The sequence below is a fragment of the Manacus candei genome, unplaced genomic scaffold, assembly GCF_025592945.1.
Source record: "Manacus candei isolate 608988 ecotype Guabito, Panama unplaced genomic scaffold, ASM2559294v1 h1tg000095l, whole genome shotgun sequence".
Classification (NCBI taxonomy): domain Eukaryota; kingdom Metazoa; phylum Chordata; class Aves; order Passeriformes; family Pipridae; genus Manacus; species Manacus candei.
Genome location: NW_026138143.1, coordinates 1,511,309 through 1,534,040, shown reverse-complemented (window position 1 = coordinate 1,534,040; position 22,732 = coordinate 1,511,309). Strand labels below are relative to the sequence as shown.

General features: G+C 36.4%; 1 protein-coding gene across 4 annotated transcripts in view; it reads right to left on the bottom strand.

Annotated features, from left to right (window-relative positions):
- CNTNAP2 (contactin associated protein 2) overlaps nucleotides 1-22,732 on the bottom strand; it is a 1,217,517-nt gene that overhangs the window by 248,488 nt on the left and 946,297 nt on the right. The gene's annotated exons all lie outside the window — the stretch shown is intronic.

Here is a 22,732-nt window from a genome sequence, read left to right as displayed (position 1 = left end):
ACAGAATTTCCAAACTAGTTACCTCATAATTGCTTGGCTAAGCTTATCTCCTTCTGTGACAGAGTGACCTGCTTAGTGAATGAGGAAAAAGCTGTGGATGTTGTCTACCTGGAACTTAGTAAAGCTTTTGACATTCTTTCCCACAGCATTCTCCTGAATAAACTATCTGCTCACAGCCTGGATGGGTGTACTGTTTCTTGGGTAAAAAACTGGCTAAATGGCCAAGCCCAGAGAGTGGTGATGGATGGAGTTAATCCAGTTGGCAGCTGGTCACAAATGGTGTGCCCCAGGGCCCAGTATTGGGGCTGTTTCTGTTTAGTATCTTTATCCATGATCTGGACAAGGGAAAGTTTCCTCAGGAAGTTTGCTGGTGACACCAAGTTGGGCAGGGATGTTGATCTGCTGGAGGGTAGGAAGGCTCTATAAAGGGATCTGGACAGGCTGGATTGATGGACCGAGGCCAATGGCATGAGGTTCAACAAGGAAAAGTTCTGGGTCTTGGACTTAGGAAAGAACCATTGCCCATGCAATGCTACAGGTTTGGAGAAGAATGACTGGAAAGTTGCTTGGAGTAAAAGGACCTGGGGGGTCTGGTTGACAGCTGACTGAACATGAGCCAGCAGTGTGCCCAGGTGACCAAGAAGGCCAATGGAATCCTAGCCTGTATCAGAAATAGTGTGGCCAGCAGGACCTGGGCAGTGATTGACCCCCTGTACTTGGCAGTGGTGGGACTGCACCTTGAGTACTGTGTCCAGTTTTGGGTCCCTCACTACATGAAAGACATTGAGATGGTGGACCATGTTCAGAGAAGGTCAGCTAAGCTGCTGAAGGGTCTGGAGAACAAGTCTGATGAGGAGAAGCTGTGGCAGCTGGGGTTGTTTAGCCTGGAGAAAAAGAGGCTCAGAGGGGACCTTATCACTCGCTATAACTACCTGAAATGAGGTTGTAGTGAGGCGGGGATCGGTCACTTCTCCCAAGCAACAAGCGATAGGACAAGAGAAAATGGTCTGAAGCTGTGTCAGGGGACGTTTATATTGGATATTAGCGAATTTCTTCACTGAAAGTATTTCCAAGCACAGGAACAGACTGCCCAGGGAAGTGGTTTAGTCACCATCCCTGTGTGTGTTCAAAAGACACAAAATGTGGTGCATAGGGACATGGCTTAGTGGTAGATTTGGCAATGCCAAGTCAATGTTTTGACTCTATGATCTTAAAGGTCTTTTCCAACCCAAATGATTCTATGATTTTATTCTATAATGCAAATATCAAGAAGGAAATGTCTGCTACAAATCACTAAATATAGTTTAGAACAGTAATAATCCCTTTAAAAAACTATCATTACTGTATTTAATGACTGGCTCACTGGAACATTATGGACTTTCAACATCATATTGGTTCATTAGCTGTCAAATCGGCCATTAGTGCTGGCACTGACCAACAGTATAATAATCTTGGTTATCCTTTTTACATTATCCCAATAGAAGCCATCACTATAAGGAAATTGGTATCCTAAGTTGGAAATATATTTTTAAAGTATATACTTAAACTATATATTAAAGTTTAAACAAATATTTTGCTCATAACACAGACACCTAATAAATATATCAGATCTCTACTGCATTCCAGCAAGAGTAATTTGCAGTTGTCTAAAGACATTCTTTATTTTCACAGAGTTAACAGGGTAATGAAACTTGCTGTGATCAGCAGAAAGTTCAGTGAAAGCTACGAAACCTTTTTAGGCTCCACAAATGCTGATCCCCCTATCCTATCAGGAACCTCATCTTGCCATAGTTGCACTGTTATCAGTATTCAAGACAGCTAATTTAGAGCTAAGTCTGCTCTATAGCAGTATAAACTTTGGCTTGTACAATGAGAACAATGAAAAGAGCAATAGGAGTTATAAACATGTGTAGAATAAAACCTAAATATCATGCTAATTACAAACAAATTGAAGTCACCCCTGCAAAATTTTACCCAAGCAACTGAAAGTCTAATAATTTTTTGTTTCAAATAAGTATTTTTATTAGTGAATAAAACATACTATTCTTTTAATCAATATTAAATACCAAAAAAAGACTAGGAATGTTGTCTTTTACTTAGGATAACAAATTTTTCCATGGCAGCTTTCAGGAGAATTAAATAAGTTTTCAACTTACACAGTTAGCTCAATAGGAATGTATCACTAAATAAATATTGTCAAATTATGTGTTTAGAAATCAACAAGCAAACAAAGAAACCCATTAATAATAAAGTGGTGGGAAATGCTAGTATGCAAAGCCATGGAGCTATAGTTTTGAATGCATGGAAAATCAGAATCAGACTCGAAAGAAATTACAAACTTGTGACTGAACAGTGAACCCCTAAACCAGAAGAATGCTCAGAGGAGAAGAGAAGGGCAAAAACTTCTAGAATTTTTCAATTATTACATAAATAAAGAAGAACTAAAGCCATAAGTCAGAATTTTCCCCTCACTGAAAAAATTCTTGATGATCTCAGCACCAGTGAACTTTATTATAGAAAGAAAACACCTGACCAAAAAAATAAGAGCTGTTGAGTAACTTCTTCTAATGAAAATGTAAGAAAAGGACATCACTTGGTATAAAGTGCTATTTATAGCTTCGTTGCAGTCTCTCCGTATAGAGAACTAAAAAATGGGAAGTAGAACTAAAAAATGGGGAGTTTGATAAGAGTATAAATAGGAGTATAAACACTGGAGGAATAGTGTTGCTATAATTACACCCCTGAGGATAGGGGACAGCAGATGGAAAAATTGTTATTAAGAAAAATGGGCACAAGAGCAAATGAAAGGTGGTCGTTTCATTATATCCATAACCTCTATTACTTAATTGTTCTTATCACTTCAGAAGCAGGACCTCAAGAAGTTACACGTAATAGTGATACTAGTGTAACTATCTCAGAGTTGTCAGAAGTAGTAAAGTGAACACAATCACCTTATCTTGAATTTATATGCACAGATTTATTATCTACAAATTGTACTTAAACTATACAGCTAAGGCTGTTGGTTTTCTGTGCTCCACACATAAAATTTAGCGTGACCTGATTTTTGCATCATAACACAGTTCCTCCAACAGTTTCTTTGCTATTCTCAAGCCTCTTGACATTTGTCTATTGTGTAGTTTGCTGGGCGCAACCTAGTACAACAGAGAGATGCCTTAGTGACTTCACCCAAAAGACAGACAGCAAACTTCCTAAGGGCTTTTTGCAGCTTGGTAAATGTCAGAGCTCATTGAGTTGTCTCAGGTGGGAAGAGACAAAAGCTATAGAAAAGGTCAGGCTGCTATGATCCTGGTTATCCTACCAATAACAGTAAAAATAATTTAAAAAAATTTTCTTTCTTTCTTTCCTTCCTTCCTTCTCTTTCCTTCCTTCTTTCCTTCTCTTTCTTTCTCTTTCCTTTTTTCTTTCCCTCTTTCTTTTTTTTTTTTGGGTATATTACAAATTAGCTCATCCTTTAATATAAACCATTCTTATTTTCCTAGCATACCACTGCAGACAGTTTCAGAATTCTAAATTAATTTCTGACTGATCTCTACTAGAAGATTTACAACTTGCAAAACCGTGTGATCTGAAGCCTGATTTATAGCTCACTGACACATAGCAAATAGAGAGTATTAAGATGCTATTTGAACATGAAAGTACAGTGCAAGAGAAGCCTCTTCAGACAAAAACACAGAAGTTAGAACAGACAATATGCTCAACCATACAAAAAGTCTGCCATTATGTAGCACTCCAGAGATTAAAGCAGATAAAAAAGTGACCCTTCTTAAAACATTACTTATTGCAATAATGTACAAATTGAGGATAAACATTATGCCATTTGGCCCAGGACAAAAAAAACCTAAAATAAAATAACTGTTTCAAAGTTCAGGGCTTCAGTTACTACAACCTAAATACTCAGCTGCTAAAATGAACTACTTCCCCAAACCAAGGAAGTAGACAACACTGTATCTAACTGAAAGAGAAATACAAATAAATATAAAATAATCTTTACTCAAATGGCAGATGGTTTCAACCAAGGAGATTACATCTACCATGGATGAAAATTAACTGGCTGCAAACTAAGTAAAATGTGTGAGAGGTGTAGTCTGGGGAGGATTTTTGCAGTCCAGAAAAAAATGACTTTGAGAATTACAATTCAAGTTTAAAGTACACACTGTTATCTTTATATTAATGTATGTGTATTTTATACATTTATTTTGTATTAGATTATGAAGAAGGAAAAAGAATAGTCATCCTACAAATACTCTAAAGGTACTTTTATATACACATATAAGAATTACTCTGAAATTCAAGTGATTATTCAGAGACACTCTCCCAATGGAAGTATTCTTCCAAAACACTATAAGTCAATTATTGATTTATTTTTTATTGTCAGCAACAGTGATAGCACCCCTGGGATAATGTATTTAAGATGGACAAAAAGTTACTCTGCAGAAACAATTGAAGCCAGAGAAGAGAGGCATGAGAATAAGTGAGAGAAATAACTCTGGAGACACCAAAGTCAGTGAAGAATGAGAGAGAGTAGGTGCTCCAGGTGCCAGATCAGAGATTATCCTGCAGCTTGAAGTGCAGACCATGGTGAGGCAGACGTCCACCTGCAGCCCATGGAGGTCCATGGTGGAGCAGACGTCCACCTGCAGCCCATGGAGGACCCTGTGCTAAAGCCGGTGGATGCCTAAAGGAGGCTGTGACCCTGTGAGAAGCCCAGACTGGAGCAGGCTCCTGGCAGGACCTGTGGACCCTGGAGAGACAAGTCCATGCAGAAATAGGTTTGCTTCAGGACTTGTGACCCCATGAGGGACCCATGTTCTAGCAGTTTGTTCCTGAAGGATAACACCCTATTATATAACTATTTTCTATTCACTGCCCAATTTTAAGTGACTATGACTGTACAGAATATTTGGTTAACTAAAAGCTTTTTTGCATCAGTCTTCTAAAAAAAAAAGAAAGCAACAACAACACCTCCCCCCTCAAAGAAAACCAAACCAACACTGTCATCCTTACTTGTCTACATTGTTCTGCTTCTGTCTGTATCAAGGTATCAGGCCTTGGTACACGACACCTAATTTCAAATCAGGTGTTTAAGCATATCTTATTTTAAAGTACTTAATTCTGGGACATAAAGTTAAGCAAAGGCTTAGGAAAATGAAGCTTTAATTTCATCCATTCCATAACATTTCATTTTAGAATAGGCTTTTCTATGTGAAGTTCTTACTGGACATAGGACATACTCCATATTTATTGGAGTGAAGTAATATATCTATAGTCAAAATGTATTTTGCCACTAAGTTAAAGAAATAAAAAAATGATACCACTTTTTAAATTTCCTCCTTCATGTAAATTCTTAACACTTCTCATTAGTGATGCATTAAGTATTTCTTGTGCTCACACACAAAACATCTTGGAATTACTGTTTAAGGTCACATTTGAAAACTCTAGTTATGCTTCTTATGCTACTGCAGCACAGAAGAAAAGATAAAAATAAAGGAAAAGAATAATTATTCCCTATTAATCTACAAGGAAACAGTTGAAGACAGCAGTATTACCACATGATTGGTAAAATAATTATCAACTCTAAGGATAAGCCAGGAAGTTACCTAGGATTGCAGCATTAAAATTTTACTTGCTCTTCAGGAGATCTCCTACCCAGAAGCATAAACCTCATTGAGTTAGTACTTGCTTTTAGTAAAAAAACCCAAACAACCACTAAAGTAAAAAAAAAAAGTGAATAAAAATTAAAAGTAAATAAAATAATAAAGTAAGCAAACAATATACCCATTGAGAGGGACAGAAAAATAAGACTCCAGAACTTGTAGCTCCAAATGACTTTTCATGCCTTGTTTGTTTTTTACTTCATAAGGTGTTAACCTCTAACTCAATAGTGACCTTAAATGCTTAATCTGGGTCATCAGCTGTTATGAGTTCATGAAATCCTTACCATCTTCTTAGATTCAGAATCCCACACCACTTCTGTTATTTTCTCTCCTCTCAGAGACAGAGACAGGGGCTCAACTTAAAACCTTTTGACAAACACTGAAAGGGAGATTTACTGTCCCCTCAATTCATATAGCTTATCTTTTGGGACCTTTCTGAGATATGCTCTGTACCAATGATTTTATCATTTCCTGCAAAGATCTCTGCCTTTGTGCTCTGCCAGTGATCTAAGGTTCGTGCAGCAAGCACTCAATTCTCTGCCACTCAGGAAGATTAGATAATCTGCTGATTGGATAGTCCACTTGATCCACAAACTGTGTCATAATAGTTAAGCGAAGAAAGCAGTCCTTTCTTACAATCGTTGACTGCTTTGTCTCCTTTAACTTTCATGAAGTTTTGATTGACAGTCTTTGCTCAGATAGGCAATGATGTGAACTCAATAAGGAGTGGAAAATTCAATGGCAGTTCAAAGGAAACCTCCAACTTGTTTGCTACTACTTTACTTCAAAAAAAAAAGGTTTTTGTAGATGACATGTCTTAGAAGCAAAGTGAATCACATACCAAAACACTTTCTTTTCTCTGGACAGTCTCAGGTATCTTGATGTTTATCACTAATAGAGCAACATCTGAGTACACCCCCTTGATCAAAAATTGCTTATGTAAAAATTAAAAAAAAAGAAAATTCTGCTGGCACTCGTAAAATCACATTCAAACCACAAAGACGACACAGCTCAAGACTGCTCCTGTTTAATATTTGAGAGATTATAAATTATTCAAAACATCTATTTTTTCTGAAGATCTGTCCTTCAAGTTTCTTTTTAAAATCTATTTTTAATGGAGATTAATTCCTTTATTTCTTGCCATTTTTTTCTGATTATGTCCTGAAATTCTGATTTTATCTGGCAAGGTATCAAGAGCTTGATCATTAAAACCCTCACTAAGCAAGAGTCAGTGAGTGGCTACATAGCAATAACTTTGTTTTCGGCTACCATTGCTTTGGATTTTCAGAGAACTGAATCACATAACAACATAGGATGGAATAGAGGAGCCTTGGAATGACTGCTTGTCCAACTCTTCACTCAAATCAAGGACAATTTTAATTAGTTCTCATAATTGTTATTAATGTGCCCAGCTTTTTCTAAAAACACATGAGATCCAGAACTGAGTACTTCAAAACCTGGGAAATATATTTCCAATTATTGAATATAACTTTTAATAAAAGCATTTCTGTTTCACCTGTAGTGCACAGCATTAATATATACACACTGAAAGACCAAGCAGAGGCAAAACTGAAGCAGATTAAAAAAAGAAAGCTTTTAGTTTTGTAAAAAGGTAGAGAATATATTCAAAAGCCTATGAAGTTGATATGTATATTCTGGCAGCAATGATGTAGACAAGACAACTCTTAATCTTATCTCCACTGTTTTGCCAACAAGAAAACCTCTGTAATTCAGATGCCAGCTGAGGCATAACAAATTTTACAACAGAGTAAGTATATAAAAATATGCCTGTTGTGATTGTACCATATCAATGAGATTTCATATGTTTCCAGTTGTTAGATAACAGTCTACCCCTAAAGAATACAGCACATACCATGTTTCCAGCAGCCTGAACAACCCAGCTGATCCCTACCCTTTTTTGCTTCCATGCAAGACTTGAGGATCCAAGATTCACAAAGAAGATAGAAATTATCTGGGGAATCTCCTATCATCTTACACTGAACAGAATACAAAAGATTAATTAAACCACATTTTCCTTGGCAAATTCAATACTTGCTAATGTTATTAAATAGAACTTTTGTCTGCTTTATGCAAAAATATGAGAGTAAGGGGATTACTTTTTTAGTAGTTTGGTTCATGTATTTGACAGGTCTTTAATTCCTACTATCAATAAGGATTAGGTTATGAGAGATGATCTGCCTCTCCCCAGTTCTACCAACTGAGACACAATGACTGTTAGAAACCAAAGAAAGTGTACTAGTACCACTGGTACACAGAAATATATGAAAACTTGGCTGTTTATTGTTCTTTCTCAGTCACACACATCTTTCTCATACTAAGACCAAAAATTATTTTAAATCAACTTAGTTGCCTATTAATGTCAATAACTAGAAAAGAATTGATTGTTGTCTCTCTTTGTTGTATTTTTTACTAGTTTTCTTTTTTCAAAATTTGAAAAAAAATCATCACTGTAGTGTTAAAACTGCTCCTTGAGTTAGAAGGGAAAAAAACCCAAGAGAAATGTATGTTCAGTTCTTACTTTTTATATTAGTCAAATATGATGACTTCTAAACAGGAAGCAGGAAAACTCTCACAGAAGGATTCAGAGTTATTTTCCCTAACAATATGAAACAATATCCTAAAGTAAGCAAAGCCCCTACCCTCAACCAAACAAAAAAGTACCTTTAAATAACAAAGTTACTAGGGACATCCCTCTAAACACCTCAAAAAGTTTAAATATTCCCATTTTAAGAAACAAGAACAGAATTTGGATTGGAAATCAAGCTGCCATTATAAATCTTGTACTTAGTACCTCTCTTCTTTATATACAAGGAAGACACTGAAGTTATGTCAAAACAGACTGAAATGATCAAAAGCATCATTGATCATAATGTTTTGCTCATAGAGAACTACCATTTGCAAGAACATCAAAAGTTTTCAAGCTACATTTTCTTTCTCTACAAGACTTTCCTGTTAATTTAATAGAACAAGCAATTATCCAATTATCTTCACATTTAAATTACCTAAATGTCCAGGTTATAATTGTATTCATTAGTTACTGAAACTGTGCCTGCAAATGCTACATCAAAAATATGGCTATGAAACATTTATGTGTTTTTTTCCATAATGGATATTTAATAATTTAATTTCGTTATTAATATTTTCTACCATTGTTGTAAGCAGCTTTGTAAAAATACTAATTGCTGTAGGGAGTAATTTTATTTGTGAAGGAAACTAACCGAGGAAAATATCATTAGTTTGGGGTTTTTTACCTCTCTTTAGACAATGACAAAGGTAATAGTATGGCAATACTGTTATCAACGATAGTTGATTTTTGCCAATGGACTGTTACCGTTCCATATAGCAATTGTATGAACATCACGAACAAATAGCAGCAACTACCTTAAAAATTAATTAATTTTGTGTGACTTTTAATGTGTGTTCTCAGCCTAGAATGTGTCTTTTATTCTTTCTTACCAAAATCTGTCAACATCTCTTTGATCGGAAGTATCTAGAGTTTGAAATCAGAATATTACTTTTTACTACTATTTTCATTCTGGAAGAATTTAGGTCAGGAAAAGAAACTGGGTTAAAAAAAAAATTGTCACATTAAAAGGAAGTTTATAGGTATATGCCTATGCAGCATGTATAAAAACTTCTTCAAGGTAAAAAACTCCCACTGAACTGATTTCAGTGTTGTGTTTCTTGTTTTGTTTTTATTTGTTTCTTTTTGGTTTGGTTGGTTTTTTATTTATTTTGGTACAAAACTCACCAAACTATTTCTGAAGATAAATAGATGATTTAGCAAAATATCTGGATCTAGGTATGAAGATGATCTACGAGCAAATTATACAATCTTGCAGATATTTGAATTCAAAATTTCCCAAAAATTTAACAAAAGTGGACAACGATTTAAAACTACAGTACTAATAAAAGAAAGTAACCTCTTCCCAAATGAAAAATTGTCTTCTGAGTCCCAATTTAAAATATAAACAGGAAACAGTTTTGACAAATTCCATGGCACACGCTTGTGCACTAGTACGAACTTATGCTGGTTATTGAGAGACCACTTTTAACTGACTTCTTTCCCCCCTTCTGGTTTCCACTGGACAGAAACAACAGTGGTCTAACAGAATGCCAAAAACAGACAGCTACTGAAAAAAAACTCCTGACAATATTTTTCAAAAGTGTTTCATTATACTGTGATCACATCTGGAATTGAAATGCTATTTGGACTGAAACCAGTGACCTGCTTAATTACACAGCATTCTGACACATCTTGAAATGTCTGCTTTCCAAAACCCAGGTGGACATTTAAAGTCTATTTTTTTCTCCTGTACCCAGTGTTTCAAGATGAATTGGCTGCCTACCACAATTATATAAAGGCCCTAACTGTAGAGCTCACACACCAGAGAAGGCCCACACTGAACTTGGCTTTACCTGATTGACTGTTTCATTTCTATAGAGGAAATGGGAATGGGATTGTACATTGGCTTTTGCAATTAAACCAGCTCCATTGTCTTCTTAACTTCTAGCAAGAGCACTTAATCTCAGTCATACAGTCTTTAAAGCTTGCAGAGGGCCAAGAAAAGCACGTGTGTATTCAGGCGTGTTTTCAAATGTGTTTAAAATCATGACTGTTTAATCTCAACTGCCATCATGTTCACTGTGTTTTTACTTCAAAGGTTTTGGACTGTTTTACTTTCCCATCATGTTCTCTACTTCTTCATAAAACTAAGTTTTATTCATGTGAATAAAATAATTCATTTCAAGATTCTGTCCCGAGTTTAGGGTTCTCCAATTAAGAGACTGGATAGTCAAAGATGTGGTACTGGGTGTCTGGTAATAAAACACTTTGCAAGAAGACGAGGATAATTATCAAAATTGAAATTCTAGAGCTTCAGTCATAGAAGCCATAGCTTCATGAAAAGGAGTTACTCCTGACTTACTCCCATATAAATAGAAGGAAGGTGAAGTATTGTAGAACCTGACCTACCTTTCCATAAAGCTCTAGCTATCATACATTAGAGCAAGAGCAAGAAAAATGTGCACTACTGAGACACAGTGAAAATTCATCTACAGTATTTACTTCAAGCACTGCCCAGGAACATTTCTTGTTACTGTAATATGATTTTCTAGACCATTTCATCTAGCACTTGAACCAGACAATTCCTAACACACCTTGGCAGCTGGAAGAGTCCAGATGACATTAGCAATAAGCTGTTTACAAGCAGTCTTCCTGATTTGATGGCTAGGACAGTTTACTAGCAAAGATGAGGTATGTTTCATAGAAGACATCAGGGCCGGGCAGTCTGTCCAAGTGTTTGCTGTATCAGGGAAGGCATGTCCTTAGAGGACTTGCTTTTTAGATTCTTTTTGGAATACAGTAGCAAGCAATTTGGTTTCTGTGTACTTCTTCTCACCATCATAAAGTACAGAGAATTTAAAATATTTGTTTGATCATTCTAAATATGAAAAAAATAAAAGGCATGACAAAGTAATTGGCATATGGTATATCTGTAGACATGCCTACTCTAGGTATAGTCCACTTACTGGAAGTCTGAAATGTGCATGCAACACCATGAAATAATATATCTCTGATTAAGCTGATAAGTTCATATGGCACAATGCACTGCTGTGCAGAAGACAGATCTCGTGCCATAGCAGCAGCATAGTCACACTTCCTGAGGATTTGCACTGTTTGGCCAGGTCCCTCAATGGGATTGAACTGGTTTGACCACAGTGGTGAAGTAACAAGTCTATATATCCCCAGTATTAAAAGCAGGGGATACAATGGAACAGTGCAGCTCATTTTAGGAGTTTAGCACTTCCAGGCAAGAACAAGATAATGGTGAACAGGTGATGGCACTAGACCTTCAGTAATGCGTGTGCTTTATGCTACTGTACTGTTTCTGTTCTGCAGCTAGATTTTTTTTTTCTCATTAAGAGCTTCTTCACCCTACTGAGCCACTGAGTGCACCACTGAGCACTCTACTCAACCTCTACAACTTCTTTTTGCTCTACTAAGCTTAGCCAGAAATCAATAAGAAATAGAAAATTATCAGTAGCAAGCCCCTGAGGTAAGAAGCCTACTCCCCATTGTACGCTCCCCCCCAAAGCAAAACAAAGCAAAGCAGCTCAAACCAAAACAAACAAAAGGCAAAGCCCAAAAAACTTCAAAGGGGATGGGAGCAGCTGGAAAGGGAATACATAGCTGGTTAGCTCTATCCAATCTGGAACTGCGTATTCTTCTCATAACAAAATCTATCATTCAAGGCAATGAAACTCTCCATGGGGTTATGAACAAATTTCAAGAGACTGTGGCTAGTATCCAAATTAAAGAAACAAAGGCACTGAAGCAAGGTGACCAGCTTTTCCAGTTAGGACTGGTTTGCAAAAGGAATACATCTCAGTACAAACAAGTTTATGGATGCATTTTATTATAATAAATATACAGGCTTAATCCTAGGAAGCTCCTAGGAAATGTAATGACAAACATGGACAAATCTGAACTTGTGTTTTACTGAATTTTAAAGTGTCTCTGTCACCTGCTGGTATGTCTACTATCTCTTCCTCACCTTCCCAAAGCAGCTGCATACTACCATGGTCTTTCTTAAAGATCATGTAATTTTAAAGCTGAAGTTGAAGGAAGATTCAAGTGCAGACAGACTTTTCTGAGAACTAAAAGAATTGTCATTTCACACATGATATGTCGCCAAACACAGGAGTGCTCACACTGATGAGGAGATTGTGGTTCCTACTAAAGTGTGATGAAACTAAAAGTCTGCCTCTGAAAAGACTATCTCTGAAAAGACTGAACACAGTCCAAGACTGAAATGCTTATGATGTGTGGAATTTTTCACTTCAAGAACAAAGATTTCTAAAACAGCTGTATATGCACTGAGAGTATGCATATGTACGCCCTAAAGGTGTTACTAAGGGCAATACACAAAGACAATTAGTATTTGAAAATATTACAGTGGTTAAAAACTACACGGAAATTCCAAAGAGGATTATCTTCCTTATTCAATTAAGTTTAGAAAGAAACTACGATATTATGCTCCTAACAGCAGCTGCAGGTACAAACAGTTCATCTTACCCCATGTAATAAAAAAAACCCAAACAGCAAAACGACCCTCAAACCCAATTCCCTTGAAACCATAATAGACAATCCTGTGGAAATATCAGCTTGCTAGCAGTCTCACACACACACACACACACAAAAACTCAACAAAAAAAGTGCAACCTAATTGTTAGCAATTAAACAGACAAGGTAGAAAGTTCTCTTTTCTCAGTACGTCATATCCAGTTTTTTCCTGAACCTCACCCTGCACCCACATCTCAAAAGATGACAAAACTGCAAAGGCATTGGACAGTGACAGTATGATTAAAAATAGACAACAATTTCCTGGAGGTAAATGCCTACATAGTAAAAGTTTTTTCAGCCTCGAAATTAGATAAGTGAGAGTAGATAAAATGAAGGTATACAAAAGTAATGAGTAGTGAAAAGGGTTAATTAGGTACTATTGATTTATTAAAATAATGTCCTGATTCTTATCACACAGGAGCTAACATATTAGGTAAATTATTGAATACACATACACACACAGACTAATTTTCCTGTACATCCCATGCAGTTTGCTGCCACATATTTTTCAGGAACCCAAAAGTTGCAATAGATTCAAAAAGAACTTATTAAAAATGGGCAGAAGAAAAATCCATCAAGAGCTATTGAGCCCAAAGATATAATCTGTGGCTCAGCATGTGAGTTTACTTCAAAAGGCTTAAAACCAGGATTAAGAAACCCTCCATGACATCCCAGTTCTTGAAACCATCAAGCTATTTAAAGCCTCGCTATACTGAGAAAGTTCTAATCAGGCTTTGTGCGTCCATGTCAGCTGAAACATCTATTCATCTCATTTATGCTCTCTAAAACACTTCACTCAAAGACAAATGGTAGAGACTTTCTGAAATGAATGAGGTTGCAGAGGCAGTTACAAGGTCCCGCTTCAATGAGTGTTATTTACAGGAAATACAAGTATGTCAAGAAGACTTCAGAGAAATCTCCAGCAAGCACTAATGGCTGGGACAGAGTCCTGTACAAGAGGTTTTATCTTCAGTTCAGACTCCAGACTAGGTATGCAAAGAGAGAAGGAGCATGAAAGCAGATTTCACAGCTACTGGCTGTAACTGAGTAGAAGATATTTTCTCTCATATTACTGAGAAAAAACCCCTGCTTTTGTGAGATGTCTACCTTCACTGTAGCTGCAAAACCTAGTCAAAGAAACTGTTTTTCCATCACCTCTTTTGGAACACATTCTGATGACTGCCTCAGCTTTGCTACTGGCTTCATACTTACCTTGGATGCTGTTCTTAAAATCCCTCTGCAAACTCAGCCTTTGGAAACAACAAACTGCAGGGATGATTTTCTTATATGAAGGCATCAATTTTAGAGTAAATTCAGAGATTGTGACTGCAATAACTATTATTTAGGATTGCTTGTTTTCCTGTCCTGCCATATTAAAGTAATAAACCAAACACTGCCAGTGTTCCACTTCACAAGCACCAAGACAATCTATCTTGTCTGCTCTACCCATTTTTTATCTTTCCACTTTAGGTCTATGAAGAATATAGACCTTTCCCTGTTTGAAAAACACGAGTGGCAAAGGCTAACTGAAATTTGATGCAAAGTGACTTTGACAACACCACCCCTGTCTTTGGCATGCAAGTCTTTGCTACAATGACAACATTGGTATGGCGTGGCTCCAGTCGTTTAGAAATGACTAAGGAGCCATACCAGAGAAATGAGTTTGCTTGCTTCTATAAATTTTTGGGGGATGGATTCATTCCACTTTCCCAGGATTTTCTGTGGTCAAAAGAGCCTGGAAAACAGTGAGATAATAAAATATGGTTTGTTGGTACGTTGGATACTTAAGACAGTCACATGAGCTATCCTCCAGAGCCTAGCTGAGTATCACTTGCTTTCCAAAGTCCTGTTAAATAAAATGATTTATGGATTGAATCTATAGACATTACATACTATAAATATTTTGTCACTCCTTCATTTGCATCTGGTGCTTTAAATCTGCAGGGCCTGTACCAAAATACACCATTTAAATGAGGCCTTGATAGGGCTTTTTTATCAAATACAGCCTGTCTGCTGCCACCTAAGAAGGATTGTGGATATGCAGTGATGAACAACTGGAATTGAAAGGAGTCTAATGGCCTTTGAAACATGCTGGGTCCAAGTTGCCTTTACACTTACATCAATAAAAATCAGATGGGAGAAAAGACTATATACACAGAGTAGCTTTTAGGTTATTCTTCCAGCTAGGACAAATCAACACAAGAAGCAAGACCGGGGAGTTCCAGACCTTGCGGAGTCTCTCTTATGATCAAGGACAACTGTGAACTGAAGGAGTTTCTAAAATCTGGGTAAAATTCTCAATGCCTTAAGGGCTCAAGATCAGAATACATTGACTGATAGACTCACATGTATATTTTTAAAATTTCCTGTTTGAATAGTGACATTTAATAGTAAACAAACAAACAAAAAAACAAACCAAATTTTTAAAATTTGTTTGCCTATTTAGTATTTAGTCCAGTTAAACCACTTGGTGATGAGGCCAATGATGTAAAAGATTGCATTAGGAGACTGTAACAGGGAAGGGACTAAGTCAAAGGGAAAACACAGGTTCAAGAGATTCTGGAACGTGAATAAACCAAACACCGTTGCTAGTTGGCAAAAATAATAGCTATTTATTAGGAAAAGGTGGCAAACAAGGAAAAAGGGAAAAAAACAGGCGCCTGAGGGAAAAGGTTCGGGGCGGAGGAAAAAGTGCACCAAAAGACCCAAGAAGGATAGCTCGACACCCTACTCACTCAGGTGTCACCTGTAAAAAGGTCTTACCCACTCTACCCAGTAATAAAGCTTCCTTATAGCAGCTGCGTGTCCTGGAGGGGTGGCAGGCTCCCACTTCAGCAGGCATCCCCGCTAAAAGCAGCTTGATCCATCATGAAGAGCCGGCAACACCCAGTTGCCTTTATAAAGTTTTTTGAGAGCACCTGCCCCGGGGAGGTGTGGCCAGCACCGCCCCGTCAGGGGCTCTCAATCCCACCCCTTCTGTTATGTAAGTGCACCCCTCCTGCGCCTGAGTGAGCACCTTGGAAATCCCCTGATGTAGGTGCAGTGAATTGGGGGGGGGGGGGGGGTGTCTTCCCCAATTGAGGCAGTGGGGCGCCTTCATCACCTTCCTCATCACTTTGTCCTCCAACTGCCCTTGGCGAGCAATGGACCAATCACAACAGACCAATTAAAACAGTTTACGCAGAAGCTCTCCCTCCAAGGCCAAGTTCACTGCTTTATCAGAAGACTTGGCCTGAGAAAATATAAACTAACTGCAGGTGGCTAGGGCCAAACACAGACCAAAAAATAACATCCCAACTGCATCCTGATACAGAGACTCATTCAGCTGTTCTTAAATGAATAACAATTACTTAAAGTCCATATATCTTATCTAAGGATGTATTTTGAACTTCTGCAAGACAACAGTCCAACATATAACCAGTTTTGAATGAAAAATAGCAAATTTCACAGACATGCTTCATCCTTCATTAATAACCAGAATCATAGAATCATAGAATTAACCGGGTTGGAAAGCACAAATGGACAAAAATGGACATAAGATCTCAAGGTTTCATGCTAGATCCATTGCACAGGATTGAAAGGTGAGTAAAGGGAGAGAGTGTATTTGTAAAGGAAATGAAAGTAGTGGATTGTACCGAAACAATATAAATGAAAATGGAAATATGCAAATGCAAAATTGCAAGTATATGTTACAAACACAGAAGCTGAAATATTGCAATTTGTGCTTAGACAATGGAAGGATAAAGGACCGGGATGTCTCAATTAAGGCATGGCAAGTGAGAACAGGGAGGATGAGGTGTCTTAAATAGAACATTATGCTCTTTCTTACATTATGCTCTTTCTTACTTCACAACTTCACACCTTTGTTTACTTGACCACATAATGTCTTTGTGTTTTTTTTTAATTTTTTTTCCCTTAAAGGATATTGCAATTAAAATATTTAACCATTTTAATTTTCTAGACATATCCAAGTATCATCCAAAATAAAATGGTGAATTTCTTTATTTTACTTTTAAATTACTATTTTTGGGACTCTTTCTGTTGCCTGATATTCCCCTATCAGCACATCAGACATATGCTTAACTTGTATACTTCAACATTAATAACAATGTTGTATTACAACTTCTTTGCCTTCAGCTTATTGACAAAATTTATTAGTTCGATGTATTATTTATAATGAGTAACTCATCGTGAATTTATTGCCTTTCATGGCTATAAAATCATTCAGGAGTAGATCTCTGTAAATACATTTATTACTTTAAAAATTCACTGACTATTTCAGATGAAAAATATAAGTGGCTTGTGTGTGTATTTTTCTCTCCAAGTCTAGTACTGAATATATTATACAGTTTCATAATACACAATATAATGTTGCATCTGTCTCCCTGATTAAGGTGCACACATACTGAATATAAGCCTAATGAACACTGCTAGTTTTGGGTAGAAAATTTGTTAGTACATAGTGGACCTTCTGGTACTTTTTAATATGTGCAGACATGTCGATTTTATGAATATTTCTTTGAAGACATGTGGGTAATCACATGCATTTATCTGAACACATCTATGAATTGCTGACATTAATTTATCACTTCTATACCAATGCACCATTTGCAAATAAGTTTTTCTGCTATCTAACTTATATAGAAGTTATAATAAAGGCATATTCATCCTCCACATCCTGCCCTAAACTTCTCCACATTTACCTATTCTTGTAGTATATCAATCTTAAGTAGTTGACATTGCTATTATTTATGAATATAACAAGTCCTGTAGGTCCCATAAAATATCTGTGACACAAGTGCTGAGTGCAGGCTTTACACACAGAAAGTGAAATAGAGTTCCTTACCTAAAACCTCAAATTTTAAAAAGAGTGGTTAAAAGGTGGTATTTTCCCAAGTGATCTCTACACTACAGTAGGAATCAAATAAACTAAATGAATTGTTTTGAAATTTGAGACAGAACTATAGTTAGTCTGATTAGCCACATGTATGAAAAAATGGTTAATAAAAATGTTTTTAGACACACTTCACTCTATTTAGATGCAGTATGACTGTTATTTTTAAATTTAATACAACTACTGAAAAACACAGACAATGAAATATCTATTTCCACATTACTCTCTGCTCTTTCTGAGTACTCCAAATTTTCTTAGAGCTGCCACAATGTATTTTGCTATTGACCACATAAGACCACTATGTGCAGTCTTGGCTCAAAACATCTTTGAGAAACACTGGAAAACCAGCAAGAAGGTAATGAAAAATATTAAGCAGTAATACCTAAATAAAGCAAGGCTAAGATCATGGTAGGCTAACAAGGATTTGCACGAAAGATGAGAGCACAGATCTTTTTGCCATTATACTTAGTACTAAGCTATTTTTATCAAGGATGTCTTCTCATTTTTGAATCTTTATTAAAATACTGCAATTGAGACTGTCTTTGTCTGTGTCTAGCGCATTGTGTCTTGAAGAACTGTGGGAAGAAACTTGCAACATTGTTCTAAGTGGCAGCATGTGTTCTCCAAAAAATTCCTTCCAACTTGCTACACAACTGCAATGACACCAGATTTACAAGGAAAGGAAGGGTCTTTCCTTTTTTTACAACCATCATGCATCTAAGCCATCATACAACAAGCTGAGCGAAGAACTTTGAGTGAATATTACTACTGTTTGAACCATTAGCTAAGACATGGAGAAGTCCAAGTGCTATTTTTGTTTGATTGTTCTAACTAGGACAGAATTACTGATCCTACATCAATATGAAGCACCTGCTTTCATAATGGAACACCTGACCCTATTCTCAGTAGCATAAATTCAATGGGAACTGCACCTGTGTCATGAAACCCAGCACCAACCTCACACTCCTATAGAAGAGGGTAATGCAGTTGCTTGCTGCTTTACAACACACTTTTTAAAAATCTAGTATTATAGAGCTATATTACAAACAGATATTTTTTTATCTTTACCATGAAGATAATAACCTGTCCATTTATAATCTGTTTTCCTCAATCCTGAAATTCAAACTCCTTTGACAGTATGTATAAACGCTATTATAAATACACACAGTACCTCCCCAATGCTGGCAACAGTCCTTCAGAGACTAAAGTAAGACAAATAGACTCATTTAGTCTGTGACAGTAATGCTGGACTCGTACGTAAACATTTCAGAGAGGCAAAGTCATCATATGTTAATCACATCCAACATCTCGTTTCACTTTTCTTCTAAAATCAATTAACAGGCTTTAGTGTTCTACTCTATTCAGAGAGAACAAAAAGCAATTATTTTAGAGGTGGATTATTTTTTCTCTTTAAGTAAGTGCTGTCCCTAAGACCAGGCTCTCATGTAATCTGTTTTTGAGAAACAAAATGGATTGTCACTACTGGTTTACACATATATCCTTATGGCATGCCATCATAAATAGAATTTGTCACTCCTGAGCTGGCTTCTCACAGCAGTTGTCTTTAATGTCATTTGCTCAAGTGGTTCAAGGTCTTCATCAATAATTAATGTTTAGCAATCCACTGCAGTGCTGCAAGATAACCACCTTTCAGCCTTTAATTTCAAGTAAGTCTTGACACTTTTGTTCAATGAAGATAATACTGGTAACTTTCCAACTCTGAAATTGTAAAAACATCTCCATTATGAACACAACAAAGGAAAGACTTGCTGCTATACAGAAAGCATCAGTTTGAGCAATCAGTTTTCTAACTTGTCCTTAATATAAATAAGAGTACAGAGAGAAAGGATGTTATGCTTTCTCTGCAGAGAAAACAAAACTTACCCATCTAAATAAACAGAAGGTTAGCAAAGTATGACATGCTCTCCTGCAAAAGACATTAGTTAACTACAAATAACCGGTACTGACCTGAAGAGGCTGAGTTTTTATTAGAGTCACAGTGGAATATATTTTACTGAAGCTTAACATAGTATTAACATTAACACTATTGAACATAGTAAATGTTCAGCTCCAAATGTACTTTAGTCATTAGGACCTTCTCTCTGTAATATATTGCAAGTCTTCCAGGCTGCTTCTACCAATATTTATTATTTGAATTATGTAGTGCCTAGAATCTCCAGTAAAGGATCCCCCATTGTGCTAGGTAATTATTGTAACACAAACATGGCATGATAAAATCCTGGAGTGTTGTGATTAGAAAAGAAATAGCTAGAAAAGATGGAGGTAGGAGATGTATGATTAGGAAACAGTAGGCATTACAGACAAAAGTCACTTTTCAAATATGAACCTGTGTCTTCACAAATTTCAAGAATTACTCTCCTGTCGACTAACATTAGTGATCCAGATCTGACCAACCAAGACTTTGAAGCAGTATGGAGTAGGTCTCTATAATATTCTTTACTGAAACACATGATAAAAATGAATTAACAAGAAAAAGATAAAGAGAAAGAAAAAGAAATAGAAAAATAAAAAGACAAAGAAAAAAATAGAAAAAGACAAAGAAAGAATTCAACAGGAAAAGTATTTCAAGTCTCCTGGCTTGGAAATATCTAATATTCCCTTTTAATCATTTTTGAAGGCTGGCAAAAGTGCGATCTTACATACTGATTTAACAGTGTTCAAAACACAGCTAGAAAGAAACTCCTTCTGTATTGCACAGAAAGGAACACGAGCAGAGAACAGAGTTTATCACTCACTAGAGAAAATGTGTTCCGAGCTTTTTATTTTTGAACACTGGGACTTCTTTCAGAAAAATATAATCTTTCTAATAAATGAACAAAGTGACCTTACCCCACTTATTGCCCTCATGGTGAAAAATTCTTTCCATGCCTAATGTACCAAAATGACAAAAAAATCTTAAAAAATAAGAGTTATTCCATCAGATTGTCTCTTCAGGAAAACAGGTATTGTTATACATATATTAAAATAATATATGTAATATAAGTATTTCCAAGCCTATAATATTTATCTCCAGTCCAAGAATGCAGATTGGATTAAATCCATCACTTGAGCAACACAAACCGAAACCAACTCCCACTAGGACAATTTCTGCTCCTATTGAGAGACCCATGTGTCCAATGCAGAACCAAATAGAAGGTATACAAAGTACTGTGAAGACTAAAACTAATATATATTGTGCTGCTTGACTGCAAGAATTCTCAGGATGAGCTAGGGACTAATGTTTTGCCCTATATAGAACACTCTAGAGGTATAAGAAAAGAACTAAATATCAAATAAACAGAATACTCAATTACACTTGTATGGAGTACAAACTGTACATTAAACCTGATTCTGATGTAATGCAAGCACAGAAAATTTCCTTAGGATCTGGTTGCTACTCTTTTCTCCGTATTAGATGTAAACATTTGAGCATGGCTACAGAACTGATATGAAAGACTATATTAGAGTGATATTTGTCACCAAAGTTGAAAAAAACCCATGAATACCACTTAATTTGTAGTTTAGACATCTTTCCTGACAGACTCTGGCTTTCATACTGTAAAATAAATTGCAATGAAGTGGCTGGCTAAAACAAAGGTGTTCTAAGGAATTTGTGATCGGACTATTGCTTCTGAAATCATCCAACAAAACTTAAGGAAGTCAGTAATAGAAAACTGCTTTCTCTCTTTTTTTATCTCAACAATTTTACTGAAGCTTAAAAAAGATTCTTTTGTTCCAACTCAGATTTTGATCCAGTTTTTAAACTTCATAGGCATTGTCCTGAGTTTCAAAGGCTTGTTAGACTTTGTATGAGCTGCTGTTGACCTGACTCCAGCTCCATTTAACCTAAGTTTTCTCATAATAATTAAAAAAAAAAGGCAATGTGAGTATGCCTACTTTATTTAACTTTTGCCTTTCTTCTTAAGTTATAACCCTAGTGTTTTACAAGTAGTAGTAAAAAGTAGTTATTCTGTGCAGAATTAAATATTTACGAATAATGCACAATGCAAGGGAATACAGGTCTGGTATGATAACAGGCCCATTGAAAAGTAGGGACACAGGCTGCAGGGTACAGAAGTAGAATAATAAGAGTCAGGGACCATGCTACCCCTGGGAACACCAGGCCTATAAACCAGAGGACAGTTAAAGAAATGCATATTGAGGAGCTGGGAAAGGGTGGCTGTAGGAGTACCAAAGAAAAAAAAGAACAAGCATCTAACCTAAATAAATCATATACAGAGAATTCAGAAGCAATGTGGACAAGCTGGAAAACACAAAATCATTCCCAAGTAAACTTTAGAGGAGGAAGAAAGAAGAAACTCCACCAACATCTTGCTTTTCCCAGCGAAGAACTCAGGACACCAATGACTTGCTGCCAACTGCTCTGCGTAAGGAAAGCTGGTGGTGTCAATGTTAGGACCCAGAGGGGAGGAGGTGGAAGGCTGAGCATAACACCAGAGAAAAGGGCAGATAGTAAGAAGTCTGCGTATAACAATTCTAATGGTTTAATTTATTATTAGTATATGTATTAGTGTCAGTATATTGTCATTTTATGTGACAGAACTCTATTTTCCTGGTCTTTGATAATTAGATCTGGACTTATAATAATTGTCTGGTTAAATAGTTAAAATTTCAACTATACTGACAACAAAGCCTTGGCTTTAAGTATCAGTTGTGTTTCCTTTATGACACATAGCAAGATTTGGAGTGAAACATGCTAATTGGGAATTTAGGCAGGGCAGTGGGAGATATCAAACCAGAATGAACATAAACTAAATGGCAAGCTAAGAGGGCTAAAAGGGCCTGAAATGACATGGCTAGCAAGGAAACTAAAGGACAAGACAGAGAAGTTGACAGTGAAATGTTAGGAAGATCCAAGTAAAGGGATCTGGAAACCAAAACAAAAACCTCAAGTTAGGAGAATGAGATTTGATGAATAAACAAGATTAACATGAAAAATCTAAGAAGATGGTACTGTAAATGGGTGAGAAATAACCTTCCTGATACTTGAGAATC